This window comes from Diadema antillarum, unplaced genomic scaffold, assembly GCF_040938485.1.
Source record: "Diadema antillarum isolate AM-2024a unplaced genomic scaffold, OU_Dant_1.0 seq00000423_RagTag, whole genome shotgun sequence".
Classification (NCBI taxonomy): domain Eukaryota; kingdom Metazoa; phylum Echinodermata; class Echinoidea; order Diadematoida; family Diadematidae; genus Diadema; species Diadema antillarum.
The window spans coordinates 1,741,153-1,746,719 of record NW_027271406.1 but is presented as its reverse complement, the minus strand read 5'-3'; positions in this window follow the sequence as shown (position 1 = coordinate 1,746,719).

The following is a 5,567-nucleotide window of genomic DNA, read 5'->3' as shown; positions in this document are numbered from 1 at the left end:
GGTGGTACAATTATCGGTTGCCATTTCGACACCTCATCTAGAGCGGTGAGCCTCTTTGTTGAATCACACGCTATCCGACGACGGGATCGAGCGACACAATTTTGGTGATTGAAGTTTTGCTGATATGCGATACCTGTCACTGGTAGTCAGGTGCGCGGTTCCATTTAATTCAATCAACGTCAACTCATTTACATACGATTTCAGAGGTATTCAATTGTAGGCCTGAGAAGGTTGCATTAATGAACTCCTCGCGCTGCTCTTCTTTGTGTTACTTTGGAGTATAACAGAACGACGTTGCGACGGCTGTTGATCGAGTCCTCCTCCCCAGCTTTCCCAGTGAGCACATCCAACAAGTAAAGAGCGATAATTCAACAGGTAATGATCCCCTGGAACAAACATCCATTGCATGTTGATAAACTTCTTTGATACTCATAGTCATGCCCTCTTATCGACAGGGCAATCGCATGGAGATCCTGTCAACAAGTCACGCCAACTTTGTCGCTATGACAACATCACTTGTTAGAAATCCAGCATTACTATGTGCAATACATACAGTGGAACAGAAGCTTGATATGGCAGCAGTCTACCACGACTACCGCCTCCCACCTCTGCCCCGTTGGAAATGATTTAACTTCCCTCAAACGAAGTGCTAATGTTCTGCGTTTGGTGCGCGTGAGGCTAAGCGAGAAAGCTCCGAGCATGCGTCATTATCCGGTTCAGGGGCTTTTATGGAAAGCAGCAGAGGACAAAATTCGAAAAGGACGTGAGGTGCTTTAGTCCGAAAATGAAAGAAAGTTGCGTACTATAAAGACGAACCATAGGAATTAAGAACCAATTTCTTTAGCATATTAACAAAATTCCGGAAATCGAACTCCTTTTTTATTTCTATTTTCAGATTTGATTTGATTTTGATTTGAATTAGATTTATTTCCTCTTTTTGTTCACAAGAAAAAATAAACCAACAACAACAACAAACAAACAAACATCATTGAGTTACAATAGTCATACAATTTTTTTTTTCTTTTTGACGTACACAAAAAATAAACCACTTATTTTGCTAACATACGTCAAATGTATGCATTTGCAATAACTGATAAATGAACAGCATTCACGAGGAACCAAAGTGAATGAACCTTTGGAAAAACAAACCTTCGCAATTTTTCATTTTTTTTTTCAATTCAATTCATTTATTTTCATTCTTACGTAATTTTTGCGTAGTTTGCTTGATTCTTACGCGAACAATGCGCGAAATATGCATGGAATATCAATAGTGAGGTTCACACCTAGGTCCCTTTACCTTAAGGTTTTCTAAACCTCGAGGTTTTGTAAACTACGAGGCACTAAACTCCAAGTTAGCGTAGATGTAGACGCATGTAGTTTAGAAAACCACGACAAAACCTTAAGGCGAAGACACCACGACAACACCACAAGATTTCTTAGGGTGTTGTCGTGGTTTAAGCGCGTAGTTTAAGCGCGCTGTGGCAGCGCGCTTAAACTATGACAGATGTGAACGGAGTTTTGTTAACCACGACGCTCAGTTTTTTCCACAATAGTGCGCAACCCTATGGGCAAACTAGGCGCCCTTTATTTTCTATCGTAGTTATCTTTACCTCGAGGTTTTGCTAACTGCATGTAGGTGTGAACGGCATCGAAGTTTTGTCGTGGTTAGGGGAACGCATTTTTGCGCTCGTAGTTAGTATAACTACAAGTTTTTGGATAGGTGTAGACATGGCTAGTGATCGTTCGCGAAAATGTTGCCGCTATCGCGTTCATGCGCGAATCATGCGCGAATTATGCGCGATTCATGCGCAGTTCATTAGTGATAATGCGCAGATTATGCGTGGTTTTCCGTGGACCTTTCGTCACGCACAACCACGTATTCGCCCTGTTTGGGGCCTTTGCGTGCCTATGCACTGCAAGTGCGTGCTTTGTTAGTGATTTTTGCGTGATCTTTCCGTAGTTCTTGCGCAATTCATCGGTGATTTTCATCGCGTAAATCAGTAAAAATTCTCGCCGAACAAGCACGCACAACCAAATTTCATGCGTGATTCATGCGTTTACGCGACCTTTGGGTTGTGTGACCAGGCCTTCACATATCGGCGCTTGTCTGGTATAATGCATATGCTGCTTTTTGGAGGCCGCTGAACAAAAATTAGTGTGTATAGGCACCTATATGTGTGTGTGGAGGGGGGGGGGGTCACGGGTCCCCCCCCCCCCCGGTTCCACCGCTCTGCTCTGGAACAGGTTGAACTTCCTAACAGCTACTTGCTGCATTATTGGAATGATACGATTTCTCGACTAACATGGATATGATATTCATGCCCTTCAGGCCTTCCATAAAGTTCCTTTTATTTTGTACATTCTATTTTATTTGTTTATATTCACGTACTATCTTTATTGTGTTTTTGCAAGTGAAACCAGGGGGGGGGGGGGGCGTTTCATGGAGGAACTTTTCCGATATGATGTCCGACAAGTCAATTATATCCGACAAGTTCAGAGAAATCAGCCAATCAGACTAAAGAATTTCTCAAAACCTGTCGGATATAATGGACTTGTCAGATATTTTATCCGACAAGTTCCTTCATGAAACGCCCCCCTGGGGGCATTTCATGAAGCATTTTGTCAGATATTGTTCTGACAACCTGTTATAAGCTGAAATCCTTGCATCTGATTGGCTGAGAGCAAATTTGTCTGACAAGTTTGTCGGACAAAACACTTCATGAAATGCCCCCCTGGTACATGTTTATGTGACATGGTGAGCTCGAAAACCAAGCACGATGAGATGATCAGCTGACACCTGTCCAAAACCTTTGTAAAGAAGAGTAAAATAAACTTCAAATGAAACGACATTAAAGGGGCCCTGAAATCCAATGCATGTTGATTTGTGTTGATTTATTATACTCTCAACATCACTTTTGCGGTAAAACGAATATCTAGAAACATTCCATATATTTTTAACGATTTTTTTCTTCTATTTCTCATCAGATTACTTGGGAACGCCCACAAAAAAATCCTTCCAAACCAATATTCTTGAGATGACATCCTCTGTCAATCATTGCTAAAGTACTGAAATGTTTAACAAAAGACATTGGAATGCACCTTCCTCTCGACTCAGCATAACTTGCATGTTTCTGTGATATTAATGTGACTAACAAAAGATATGGCGAGGTGTATCGAAAAATTCACTCTTTGATTCTCCATGTTAAGTTTGAAACAAGTTGATTCCTTGGAGGGCCTAATTAGAAGCCTATAAAAGATCTGCGGGTTGTAGTTCACTGTTCACTTTTCACGAGCAATATCGAATATCTCGGACAGATGAAGGATAGACTGGGGTATGATCTGAATGGCACCAGAATCATAACAACTCCGCACGCAGACGATTTCAATTTGATCACGAACAACAAAGTACAACATCAAAAAATAATTGACCAATTGCACTCATACACAGCGTCAATGGGACTCAAACTAAAACCTTCCAAATGCTGCAGTCTTTCTATCTGCGGTGGTGTCCCTAAAGAGATTGACTATTCAATCGGCTCTGAACGTATTCGTTCAATCAAAGAAAAGTCTCATAAATTTCTGGGTTCGCATATTTGTTTTAGTGGCAAACCAGCCGAAGTATGCGAGTTCGTTCACAATGAAATAATGGTCAAGATGCAAAGAATTGAAGAAACATGTGTCCGTCCGGAGTTCAAGGTTGCCATCTATTCACGTTACCTGCTAAATTCTATCCGTTTTTTGCTTACAGTTCATACACTGCAAAAGACCCACCTAGATAAACTCGATGTAATGACCGACAAATATCTGAAAAAATGGTTAGGTGTTCCCGCTCGTGGTGCTAACATCGCCATTGTTCACTTACCCCATGGTCTCAACATCCCCAGCCTATCTGACATCTACCGCCAGTCTCAATCTCTAGCTTTCACCAGATCGAGAGTCAAAGCTGATAGTGTCGTTAACCAAGCGATTGACTCCGCCATTGAAAGAGAGTCAAATTGGGCACGTAAACAGTCCACTGTTGTGAATTGTAACGTAACTCATGGTAAAGTGGAAAATTTAGTTAATGTGCAGACAAGCTCATGGAACGCAGTAAAGAAAATGGTTAAGCAGGTAATAGAGGAGGATACAGTGAAATACTGGACTGATCGAGTAGCGCCACTCTTAGTGCAGGGGAAATTCACATCATTACTGTTACTAGAAAATGAGAATCTAACATGGAAATCGATCATGTATAACCTCCCCAAAAGAGTCCTAAGTTTCATTATCAATGCGTGTATAGATTCTCTGCCCTCCTACATAAACTTGCACACCTGGGGTAAACGCCTCAGTGATAAATGTGTCTTCTGCCCGGGCACCACTGGCACTTTGCATCATATACTTTCAAACTGCCCAGTTTTTCTAGATAGATACGAGTGGCGTCATAACAACCTGCTGAGGTATATGTATAAAACATTTCTTGAAAATCTGTCCAACGGGACGATTTACACTGACTTAGAGGGGCACTCAATCGCCGGGGGCACCATACCTCCCCATATTCTCACTACAAGTTTGCGCCCAGATTTAGTTATCCTTAAGGAAGAACAAGATATCACGATTGTTGAACTAACTGTTCCCTTTGAAATGAACCTCAAGGATGCACATCAAAGAAAAGTAGAAAAGTATAATTCAATTGTGCGGGACATCCAGGATAAGGGCTACTCAGTGTCATTCCACGCGATAGAAGTCGGGGCAAGGGGCCTAATAGACCGGGGGAACAAAAGCCGTTTAAAGCGAATTCTGAGAACAACAGGTTCAAAGATTCGTCCAAACGAATTTTTCCAGACACTCTCTAAACTCGCCATACTCTCCTCTTTTTCAATATTTTATGCCAGGAAAGAGAGAGCTTGGGGGGAGGTACGGCACCTAGATCCATGACTTAATAGTTATGCAATATTCACACCCACTATGAAGCCGACGTGGAAGTACAGGAATATGTTTGCCGGTCTGTAAGACACCTGTTTGTAATCATGTGTTGTGTATGTGATATAATTGTAGAATACTGTTTGAGGTATGTTATGATTATTGATATAGATATTTATTGTTTGTATAATATACAGGCGCAGATATTTACGGTTTATATGTGGTATTGGCTGTAGATTCTTTTTTTTTTCCCGGGAGGGGGGGGGGGGGGGAGGAGGAGGGTATCCGCAGGTATGAGATGGGGATAACGGGTGAAAGTTTATTCTGCCGCTGCGGCTGGTTTGGATTTCGCATTTTTTTTATTTTTTGTTTTTTGTTGGGAAAGGAAAGGAATTTGAGGTTAAATGATATGTTTGGAAAGTTGAGATGAGATTAGTATTGATGCACTGTAATATTATGGGTGAATGGGTAATTGAAAAAAAAATGTAGAAATGTTTGTTTATAGTTTTTGGTTTTAGGTTGAAAAAGATTGATAGTTGTAAATAAGATGGGTTCTGATAATTATGATATGTGGTAGGGGTATGGGGCACAGAGCCAAATAAAGATTAACGTTGGTGAAGATTTGATGAGATGATGATGACAATAAGGTTTATGTGGGTTTGTTGTAT